Source organism: Dasypus novemcinctus, chromosome 8 (assembly GCF_030445035.2).
Source record: "Dasypus novemcinctus isolate mDasNov1 chromosome 8, mDasNov1.1.hap2, whole genome shotgun sequence".
NCBI classification, from domain to species: Eukaryota; Metazoa; Chordata; class Mammalia; order Cingulata; family Dasypodidae; genus Dasypus; species Dasypus novemcinctus.
In genome coordinates, this window is record NC_080680.1 from 3,177,012 (window position 1) to 3,189,883 (window position 12,872).

Here is a 12,872-nt window from a genome sequence, read left to right on the forward strand (position 1 = left end):
ATTATCTTAGAAGCCAGTTCCCTCTAATGGGACAGTTTTTTCCTTTGGAAGATTGAGACCAGTCTCAATTGCCTTTAGTTTTTCCTTTTTATGCTACTCTCCAGATTACAGCTATTGCCAGAGGGACCATAACCAGAAGAAAGAAGAGGTGTGACTTAAAAGTACTAGCATATGGAGAGAATTGTCTATGATTTGAGGGAAAAATGTTTCATTCTTTCCCAGGTACCAGCTCTGGATGATTATAGCAGTGCTTACAGATGGGGTTTGTAATTTAGAAGTACAGTCATATACGTGACTTCTACCTTTTGTGCCTCCAGCCCTCATCCATGAATTACTGAAAATGAAGAGTTGCTAGAGTTTATCTCCACCAACCTATTTAAATGTATATTTGGTTGGGACAGGAGATCAGTCAGAAACAATAAAATGGAATTTCTGCCCTCATGTAACCAAAAATTTTTTGGTGGAGCTCAAGCAGAAAATTGCATTGTGTTATAAGGAGGATCAAGACATTAGTAAATGTGAAAAATTAGATTCAATGGGGAGGCCAACTAATTGAGGCTTAGAGGTTTCCTAAGGATGGGTTTTGATGCTATTCTTTCGTCTCTGCTTGCATGCCACCGTCTGTTCCCAGGACATCATTATCTCTTGACATGTTAAATGTAATAGCCTCCACCTTGTTTTCCTACTTCCAGTTTGGCCCTCTTGAAATCCATCACTCCAATAACTGGAAGGACCTTTGAATACTTAAGAACTTTTAGCATCTGCCTTATTCAGTTAATGCAAAGAGCTGAAACTGCCATTACTCCCATCCTAAAAAGAAGAAAAATCATGATAATCCACAAAATTTTGACATTTCTTGAGTTCAGCAAGGAACTGAGATCACATTGCTCCAATGAAGCATGAAATCCAAAGGAAATCACATGTTATATGTGATATAGGGCATGAGCTTTGGCATGTGGCATAGCATCTGGGGAAATTAGATTATCCCAAAAGTGGGTATGAAGTCAAATAAATATTTTAATGAAATGATAGAGGAAATTTTAAAACCCCTTGGAACTGCAGATACAAGCTGAATTCATTTCTACATGCAGGCCCTTCTCCATGGTTGTGGCAGTTTGATATTCCAAAAAGAGATATTGATGATGTTCGTGAACTTCTCAGGTTCCATGAATATGATACCCCTTTGATTATTTTAAATTCAGAGTTTTCACTTACTTTATTAAACCAAGATTAGAGCTTTGATTTGACCATGATATTAGGGCATGCAGGATTGAGTTCCCCCTGCCTTGGTTGCGCGATATAAATCAACTCTCAGTGAAGAACATGGAAGTAGATACAAAGCAAAGATGCACAGCAGAAAAGATATAGCTCCATAGACACAGAGGAGAGAACTTGATGCTGTAGCCCTGGAAAGAGATGAAACATTCCCCTGATAGTTTACAGTTGACCAGTAAAGAGAATAGAGCAGTTGAGCCAATAAAGAAATGAATCCTGGAAAGAAACATAAGCCCTTCAGCCTACAGCTGAGATCACAAGAAGCTGGGCCCATGGAGCTGTAAGAGGAAGAGGAAGACTGAACAATCACAGACAAGGCCACCATCTTGCTTCAAAACATGACAACAGATTTTGGGTGAGGAATTCCCTTTTATGGTACCTTAGAAGGACTCCTTAGCATCTTTTTTTTTTAAAGATTTATTTATTTATTTATTTCTCTCCCCATCCCTTGCACCCTGGTTGTCTGTTCTCTGTGTCTATTTTCTTTGCTGCGTCTTCTTTGTCCGCTTCTGTTATTGTCAGTGGCACTGGAATCTGTGTTTCTTTTTGCTGCGTCATCTTGTTGTGTCAGCTCTCCGTGTGTGTGGCACCATTCCTGGGCAGGCTGCACTTTCTTTCGTGCTGGGCGGCTCTCCTTACGGGGCGCACTCCTTGAGCGCGGGGCTCCCCTACGCAGGGGACACCCCTGCGTGGCACGGCACTCCTTGCGCGCATCAGCACTGCACATGGGCCAGCTCCACACGGGTCAAGGAGGCCCTGGGTTTGAACCGCAGACCTCCCATGTGGTAGATGGACGCCCTAACCACTGGGCCAAGTCCGCCACCCTCTTTAGCATCTTGTGACTGTAAGCCTCTATCCCAAATAAATACTCTTTATGAAAGTCAACAGATTTCCAGTACTTTGCCTCAGCACCCCTTTGGCTAAATATTACAATGGTCTCCCCCCAGTCTTCCATGACAAAAGACTTGGAGCAGGGCATGAGAAAGGGACATGGAAGCATATCCAGTAAAAGTTAATAGCAGCCCATGGCAGAGACTTCTCCCATGAGGTTCTAGGAATAGAGCAACAGACCCTGTCATCTGCAGAGGTGAAGTAAGTTGTGGTGGGGGAAGACAATACAAATAGTCCCTCTACTCTTAAGGACAGAGTATAACATATTCCAATTCCAAGTAATAGGAGAATATCTGCTGGGAGAGGGCAAGGTCACTGAAAAATCCCGATGTCAAGATCAATGGATCCCCTGTCCTCCTCCACCAGTCTAGCTAGCAGAGAGTAATAAGCAACAGGAATCTACAAGTGAAGGAGAAACACAATTGTGAAAAGAGAACTCTGGGCACAGACACACAGGAAAAGTACAAACCTTACACAGGATCACTGGGGAAAAACTCAACAAAACACAAGTAATTACACAAGGCAAAAAGGTAATGCTCAAGGAATTTGAAGCAGATAATGTCCTGAAGGTAACAAAGCAATAACAAAGTCCAAACAAATGTCAATAGTTTTACACAACATGCTGTACAAATGGCCTAGTAGAATACTACATGTGCACATCATCTAATAACCTTTATCTCTACTGCACAATATAATGGTGATGGACATTCAATCAAAGAAAAAACAAAACAAAACACATGAACAAAGAAAAAAAGAATTTCTCACTAAAGAAAAGAAAAAGAACAAACTGTAAAAGACAAAGCAATCAGCAGAACTAGATGCAAAGAGAATTGAATTTTGGAATTATCAAAAGGGGATTTAAGAGAATTATGATTAATATATTAAACTAATTTTTTAAAAAGATGGAAACATGTATAAGCAGATGAGGAATCTCAGGATGGGGAAAGATACTTCAGAAAAATGTCAAATTTATGCTAAAAGTAAAATATCTGGTAAGAAAGATGAAGAATGCTTGCAGTGAACTCATCAGTAATTTGGCATCATCAAGGAAAGAATCATGGGACTTGAACAAAGGTCAATATATATTATGTATACCAAAATACGGATTGTGTTTAATAGTATATATATGAGAATGTTCTTCTTTTACAAAGTGTTAAGAATATGACGATACGTGGGAAAAGTATAACTAATGTAACTTATGGATGATAGTTAAGAGTAATAGAGCAATGTTTTTACAGGAATGGTAAAGAAGATATTATAACAATTCTAAAGGAGAAAAATAGGGAAGTATAAGTGAGTATGGGATTTTCCTTTTGGGGTAATGAAAAAGTTCTAAAATTGACAGGTGATATCATCATAACTACTTACTGAAAATGAGAGGCACTGATTGTATATTTTGAATGGATCATATGAAGCTTAGGACTGAATAACTCAGGGAGTTCAGTGGTAGAAGATGGACTGTAGTTAACAACAAATATAAGAATGTTCTGTCATGAACTCTAACAAAATATAATACTAATACAGAGTGTTATTAATAATAACAGGGTAGGTTGGAGGAAAACACACCAAATGTAAGATATTGGCTATTGTTAGTTGTCCGTATATTTTGATGATGCTCTTTCATAGTTTGTAACAAATGTTTCACAACAATGCAAGGCATTGGTGGTGGGGTGAAAAATGATAACTGAAAAAAACAGACAAGACCAAATCATCCATGAGCTGTGTGATTATTTTAAATGATCTAATAGATGAGTAATTGGTATTCAAGAAGTAGAAAAAGAGGAAAAAGAATAGAAAAAAATAGTTACAGAGAAAATTATTTTAACTTTTTCAAAAAAATTGAAAAACACCAGCCAACAGAACTACATGCCACAAACTTTGAAATTTAAACACAATGCTCAGTTACTGTTTCACAGTTCTGTAGTTCAGAGTGGCATGCATCACTTAGCTGGGTTTTCTGCTTGGGTCTCACAGGCTGTAAAATTATTCAGGTGTCAGCTAGTCCTGCAATCTGAGCTGAGGCTCTGAGAATACCTCTAAGTTCATTTTACTTTTTGAAGAATGCTTTCACTTGTGAATGTGGTACTGAGGTCTCTGTTTTCTGGCTGTTAGCAGGGAATTTCTCTTAGGTAGCCATGTGGTCCTCACACAACACTGAAGCTTCCTTTTACAAAGCAGCAGGGGAACATATTTTAGGGATTGATGATTAGATTAACCCACCCACAATGAGTGATCTTTTGATTAAATCAAAGTCTACTAATCTGGACCTCAATTATATTTGAAAAATTCTTTTGTGTTTTGCATATAATTTAACATGGGAAGAATATGCCATCATATTCACCAGCTCTGTCTGAACTAAAGAAGTAGATATTGATAATTCAGGATACATATCAGGAAATTTCCTTCAGCAATTAGAGACATCTGATTCAATCAGTTGAAAGCCTTAAATTGAGAAGAGATGATTTCAACAGTGAGAAGAGAGAAGTTCCATCTCTTTACCTGCCCACCAGCTTCTCCTGGAGAATTCATCAGAAACCTTCATTGGAGTTCCCAGAGTGCAGCCTGCCCAAGGAATTTGGACATGTGCATCCCCACAGCTGTGTGAAACAATTTTAAACAGTCTCATACTATATTCAGATATCACCTGTCAGTTTTTTTTTCTAGAGAACTCTGACTAATACAGCTTGACACTTGGCATGGTTCTTGAGAAACAGAATTTTTAAAATGGAATGTCTGAGTCGGTTTGGTGTTTTTACAATTGGTTCTCTACTCTGACTAGATGCAAAGGCTCCTATTATTCTATTTACAACAAAGAAATGCCAAAGTGTTCTGCTAAATAAAATACTTTGCTAATTTTTTGCTATAGATAGATAGATAGATAGATAGAGAGATAGAGAGATAGATATGATGACTTAATTAACTCAAGCATAAGAAAGTTTAGTAGTTTGATATTATTGATGTATTCCCAAAAGAAATATTGGATTATGTTTGTAAACTGGTCTTCTCCTCTGGGCATATGAGATTATATTGGATTCTTTTGCCAGTAGAGCATTGAGTCCCCACCCCTTGATGGGGGGTACTCACAGATAAAAGAAATGGCAAAGGACAGAGTGGAGGGTTTTTGATTTTGGGGTTTTGATGTTGGAGTTTGATGTTGAAATCTTAAGCCAGATCCCTGGGAAGTAAACACACAGAGGAAAGAGAAGCATGCCCCAGGAAGAAGGGAATGCTGAGCCCAGGAAAAAGCTAGCCCTGGGAAGAGAGGAACCCTGAACCCAGAAAGAAGCAAGACCCTATAAGAGAGGTATCCAGGAAGCCTGAACCCTTGTAGACGTCGGCAGCCATCTTGCTCAACATGTGAAAATAGACTTTGGTGAAGGAAGTAACTTATGCTTTATAACCTGATATCTGTAAGCTCCTACCCCAAATAAATACCCTTTATAAACACCAATCAATTTCTGATATTTTGCTTCAGCACCCATTTGGCTGGCTAATACAGAATTTGGTACAAAGGAATGGGGAAGTGCTTTTGCAATTACTGAAATGCTGGAATGATTTTATAAATGGGTAAAGGGTGTTTTCTGGAAGAATTGTCAGGTGCTTGGAAGAAAAGACCTACAGTACTTTGAAGAGACTTGTTGATAGTAATATGGATGCTAAAGAGACTTTTTTTGATGATTTAGAAGTAAATAATGAAACTGTTATTGGAAACTGGAGGAAAGGCAATCCATGTTTCAAAATTGCAGAGAACTTAGCAAAATTAACTCCTGGTCTTTTAAGGAAAACAGAATTTGAAAATGGCAAGCCTGGGCATTTAGCTGAAGAAATTTCCAAAGTAAACCCAGAGAATATGGCTTGGCTTCTGCTCGCAGCTTATACCAAAATGCCAGATGAGAGAGATATGCTGAGGAATGAACTGTTGGGTACAAAGAAAACAGAAACTGATTCTGAAAATTCCAAGCTTCTGGAAATCAAGTTCCCAGATGAAAGTGCACCATTGGATGACTTAACTTGTAAATCAGGATTGATGATGCAGTTATGCAGGAAAGACTTGTGGAAAGTCTTAATGTCTGATGGCTTCAACCCCTGCTTCTTGCATGCTAAACCAACAAGGTTTTGAGAGAGCTGTATGAACAAGAGCACTGTCATCTTGGACTAAAAGGGACATGGAAAGGAGAGATTGAAGGAGAAAGAGCTTTAAGAGGAAAACTATGGAAGCCGAGATCTGGAATTAGGATATCACCTTGGGCCAAGAGAGGAACCCCATCCATGTGTACAGAGAGGGTGAGTTTGCCCCAACAGTTGAAGAGGATGGATGTTCCTGTCCAATGTTCTGGGAGGGTTTTGCTGCCCCAGTGTACAGAGAGGGTGGAGCACACTCCCCAAGGATTAGGGCAGTTAAGGTCAGCACCCCACAGATCTGAGAGGGGTGCACCTGTTCCCCAAAGATTAGAGAAGGTCAGGTGGTCAACTCATTGCTCTGAGAGGATTGAACCTGTGTGCCAAAGGTTAGGAGGAATGTTGTCTTCACATCTCTGTACTAGGGGGATTAAGACACGAAACCAAAGATTGGATAAGGTGTGGCGATCTCCCCAACACTCTCGGAGGGAGAGGTCTGGAGCTTGGTTGACACACCCAGCTGCTTGATGTGGGTAGAACCAAAAAAATGGCCACTGGGCAAGCTGGTAGAAAGGGTGGGCCCCTGTAAGGCCCCAAGGAGAAGAAACCATATTCCTAAGTATAACTCTCAGTCTTTGAAATTGAATGGAGGATGCCCTGCAGGTTTACTGACCTATAGAGGATGCATGACTCATGTTTCCCTCCCAATTTCTCCTTATTGTAATGAAAATGTTTATCCTTTGTCTGTCCATTTGTGTATTGGAAGCACATAAATTGTTTTTTAATTTCAGAGGTTTATAGTACGTGGACTTTGCTCCAGAACAAACTTTTTCTTTAAATTGATTGTGATATGATTTAGTACTTGCATTGTAACTGATTTACGTAAGGTGTTTTTGTTTTTTTAAAATATTGTATTGTCTTTTTGGAATTCAGAGGGTGGAGAGTAGCAGTTTTATATTATTGATGAATTCCAAAAAGAAATATTGGATTATGTTTGTAAACTGGTCTTTTCCTCTGGGCATATGAGGTAATATTGGGTTCAAAGTTTTACTTGATTAAGTAACCAAGTTTATCAAGTAAACTGCTTTCTCCAGTAGGGCATTGAGTCCTGCCCCTTGGTGGGTGGGGAATCACAGATAAAAGACATGGCAAAGAACAGAGTAGAGGGATTTTGATATTGGAGTTTTGGTTTTGGAGTTCGATGCGGAAGCCTTAAGCTGGAACCCCAGGAGGCAAGCACACAGAAGAAAAAGAAGAAAGCCCCAGGAAGAGAGGAACGTGGAGCCCAGGAAGAAGCAAGCCCTGGGAAGAGAGAAACCCTGATCCCAGAGAGAAGCAAGACCCTGGAAGAGAGGAACATAGGAAACCTGAACCGTGGCAGACATCCGCAGCCATCATGCTCCAACATGTGAAAATAGACTTTGGTGAGGGAAGTAACTTATGCTTTATGGCCTGATATCTGTAAGCTGCTACCCCAAATCCAAATAAATACCCTTTATAAAAGCCAATTTCTGGTATTTTGCATCAGTACCCCTTTGGCTGACTAATATAGAATACACTGACATATTTATTTATTTTATTAAACTTCTGTTAATACTTGGGAAAATATAAAATAAGCAATGGATTGCTACAAACAGGGGTCCAAGTGCTGGAACATAATCCTTTGGAACGTACACACCTATAGATATAAGCTCACCAAACCGGGGGACACGCCAACTTACCTGGCCCACGTCAGGTGAGAGCCCGATTGAATGCAATATATATAATTATATATCTAGTTTAATAAGTCTATACTGACAACTAGAGCAAAGCAAGAATAACATAACCACTCAAAAGATTAGATCAATATTGAATAGAGTCACAAAATGACAGAAAATTAGAACAACACTCTTACATACAAACTTACCAACATATAGCTCACTGCTGGGAAGCCCTGAATCAGCAGCCAATACCAGTCTTGATTGAAAAAAACACTTGTCTAAACCTCCTTTTCCCAGGGAGGGACTTCAGCTAGACTGACCAAGGACTGTCCTTTTAATTGAGCTCATAATCAATGAACTCTATGCTAAAGATGCCAAATTGGAAGTACTGCATCAGTTCCCAAGGAAGTGGCCAGCCTCTTCAGGAAGGAATACAACACTCCCTGGGCAGTACATCCCAAAGTTAATGCCTCAGTCCTAGAGAAAGTGGCCAGCTTTCCCACAGAGAAACGCAACACTCCCCAGAATGCACCCTATCGGTTCTTATTTGTTACAAAACATCTCCCAAAGTGCCCACTGTTCTAGCTCTCATGATTCCCCCTTAAATATGAAAAGTGAAAACCAGTAAGGCTTTGGTGTGCTGATTAATAAAGCTTCCTACATGATATTTCACTCTTAAGTCTGAAAAATACTAAATTTTTTCCCAATACATCGTGCCTGGTCCATGGAGTGAGTTTGCAATAGATATGCAAAATATTACCTTTGTATATGGCTACCCACATACTTATAGAGGCAAGGTCCTGGGTGAGGATGTTTTTGACTCCTTAACAGAATGCTACAGAGATAAAAGATATAATAATATTGGCTGGTTGTTCCTAAATACACTGGATACAGTTATTAAAGAAAGGGATGAGCTGATTGATGGCTTCAAATTTGAAACTTCAGTGCCACAAGAAGGATGCAAAACTTTCTATGTGTGGCCTGAAAGAAAATCTTGTTTCCCTTAGCCTCAGACTTGAAATCTCTGAAAACCAGATCCAGAGTCTCATTGTGCAAGTAGGAGAGTTACAACAGAAACTAAAATCTCAACCTTGTAGGGTATCTGCTCTTAGAGTGAGGGTATTGATTGGAAAGGAAAGGGATGCTGAAAATTGCAATGGAGACAGAAGTGTTGATACTGATGGCAATGGTGCGATTGATCCTGACTCTCAAGGGGAAGTGAGACTGCAACTCACAATGGAGGTAAAGAAGAATTTGCCTGGAGTACAGGAGATTCTCTAGGGTGTCTCTTAGTCCTACTATGCCCTGTGATTAAAGTCAATGCAAAAGTGAAACAACCCAATCCAGGTAGGATCCCAGGAGCCCAGAAACATCAGGAATGCAGGTGTGGGTCACCCCACCAGGCAAAAAATCACAGCCAGTTCCTGAGGGGGACTCAGCCCCCTGCACCAGGAAGCTCCTGGGGCCCTGCACACTCAGCCTTGGAGTCCCACTCAGGAGCTTCCAGGAACTCACACTACTGCTTGTCAGCACAAGCCCCCTTCCATTCCTTCCATATAGGTCCCATTCTCAATGCAGTGGCATAAACCAGAAGGTTCCAGGTGCTCTTCAAGTGTGGCTACAGAAGGCAGAAAGGAGGCAAGGAGACTGGGTCTGCATATGCACACAGGGAACCCAAAAGACCCTTTCCAGAATGCTGCACAGCCAGCACTGGGCAGAACTACATTTCACATAAAACCCCACCTGTGCCCTGAATGATCTTTGGGGCATTTTGTTTTTTTTAGACAATGGGAAGGTATTGTCCATGACCTTTTCACCTGTTCACATTCACTCAGAGCACTCAGGCATTATGATTCAACCTTTAAATTTCACATCAAATGCATTGCATGGGCCTTCATCACATTTCAGCTGGAAAGAATCGGCTGCCAAACAACATTGGAGAAAGTTCAAAAATTTTAATATGGACTGTGAATTAGAAATATTTAGGAATATAAGAGTTATTCTTGTTAAGTATGAAAATCATGCTGAAGTATATAGGTAAGTATGATATTTTCAAAAACTATACATACTGAAATACTGAGGAATGACATTATACATTTGTAAGTTGACTGTATTTTTAAAATTAAAAGCACAAATTACATTAAAAAATAAAATGAGAGAATGGATTTTGTTTGCTATATTTTAAATTTCCATAGAAAATTAATAGAAAGTTGAACAGGAGGATAAAAAGGATTCTCCACCAACACCATTATAATAAAGAGTAACAAGAGTTTTACAAAAGAAAGGAAAAAGGGAGAAAGAAAATCATGGAAGCTTTTAGAAAAAAACAGTAATATATTAACAAATATGTAATACAAATTAAGAAAATGATGATGTATATAATACATCTTCCTGATATGACACTGCTTAAAATATAGAAAACTAATGTCACTGAAGAAAACTTGGTAAAATTATCATTTACTTGATGAAAAGATTAAAAATTCCTTTCCAAATTTCCAACTATTATTTCAAAACATAAATATGTTTATTTCTTTTAAACATTTCAAATCTTGTTTGATTTCCAGAAAAAAATAGAATTCTAAGTTTCAAAAAGATTCTGATAATAATTATAAATGTTTTGGAAAATAAAAGAGAAGTGAGTAATTTGGTCCTGGTCCAAAAAGTATACACATGCAGGTCAGAGAACTTGGGAATCTTGTATAGGAAAGAAATAACATTTTAAAACAACTGGGAATGTGTTATTCAATACCTGCCCTTAGAACTTTGTGTTAGGCATCTGGAATAAAATTACGGCTCTATCCATAGAACAGATATTACAGAAAAGTAACTTCCAGAGGTATGTTTTCCAAGATATGAATATTTCAGAGAAAATTTCTGAGTTTTTTGAGAAAACTTGCATTTTATAAATATAAATAAGAAAACACCAACAGCTCCTTTCCCAGAATACACAGCTCCCCCACTCCTCTGGAACCCTGACTCATTTCCTCAACAGTGGCAAGACCCACCTACCCCTTGATATTTTTTGCCATATAGAAGTGTTAAGTTTTCATAGTCAGTTTTATCACTCTTTCACTTTTTGGAATTTGGGATTTTGCATTTTTTGAAATGCTTTTCCAACTCTTTTTTTTTTTCCCAACCAATTCATGTTTTGTGTCCAAATCTTGAATATTTTTTATTTTGTAATAAAAAATGAAAAGGACAAGCAGTTTCCCCCAAATTAATTATGATCCAGGGTGTGACATACTTTATTTAATAATTCACCATTTACCTATTAGTTTGAAAATCTACTTGCCTTATATTTTAAGACTCTGTACTCAGATCTATTGATGTATTCATATACTCTATTTTCTCTTCCTTGATCTGTTTCTTGCGGCAATGTGTGTCAGCAACACTGTATTAGTCATCCAAAGGGTTGCTGGTGCAAAATACCAGAAATTGGTTGCTTTTTATAAAGCTATTTATTTGGGGTAAAGCTTACAGATACCTGCTCATAAATCATAAGTTGCTTCCTTCACCAAGTCTATTTTCACGTGTTGGAGCAAGATGGCTGCCTACGTCTGCAAGGGTTCAGGCTTCCTGGGTTCCTCTGGGCTCAGCTCCTCTGTTTTCTCCACAAGGTCAGCTGTAGACTATGAGGCTCACTAGGCTTTGCCTCTGTCCACAAGGGCAGCTATAGCCTATCAGGTGGATGGTTCTGTCTCTCTCTTCCTGGGGCTCCAGCTTGAGCATCATACTCCAGGATCAAATCTCCAACATTGAAAGCCCCTAACTGTGCCTTTTACCATGTCTTTTATCTGTGAGTCCCCACCCACCAAAGGGTGGGGACTCAATCCCCTACTGGCACAAGAGATTTGCATAATTACTTAATCAAGTAAACCTATGAATCCAATATAATCTAATATGCCCAGAGGGAAAGATTGATTTACAAAAAATCTATTATGTCTTTTTGGAATTCTTCAATAATATCAAACTGCTACAAACACTATGTTAATTATTGTAACTTTATTATTTCTTTTACTACTAAATCCTGTTAATCCCCTCTAGTGAATCTAAATTTTCAGATTTATCCTTACTCCTCTCACATGTTGTTCTCCCAGATAAATTAGCATGAATCTTTAGTGTTCAAACTCTAACACAATTATCTTAATATTCTGATTGACATCACTTTATATTTATGAGTTAATTTGTTTTAGATAATATTTTTAGATTTGTAAAATGATGACATGGTCCCACTGAAGAAAAATACAGTACAATACTCTCCAAGATATATTCTCTTGCTTTAAACCCCTAATACAGGTACTGGCTTTCTTTAGAGATGTATACCTAGGGAAACATTTCTAATTATGTATATAATTAGGGTAATATAGCTGGAATTCATGTTCTTAGATGTTCCATTCATTATTTAAAGAGTTCTTCTACTTCCCTTCCTTTTCCTTCTTGTTTACTTTGTTGATTTTATTGTTTTGTGTTTTGTTTTCCCGTATTATTTTATATACCACTTCCTTCTACTTTCCTTGGACTATTTTTCATATAGATTTTTAAATTTTTGACTTGAATGATTATGTCACTGATTTTAAATCTCTTCTCTGGCACAATTAATGTATTTAAACCTGTGATTTCCTTCTGAGCATCACTTCCCAGAATTCTAGGTATTTTGATTTTAATGTTTTTTTTTATTTGGTGCTAAAATTTCATAATTGGAGTGAATTCTTTTTGTCTATGAATTAATTGAAATCATTAATTTTTAGCTATTTAAAGTAGATCTCAATTATACAACCTTTTCCTATATTTTTAAAATTGTGCTGTGGAAAGAGAACAAGTATCTTTTTTTTAAAACTTTATTTTATGCATTTAATAAATGAAAATATAAACAATTAAAAACTAAAA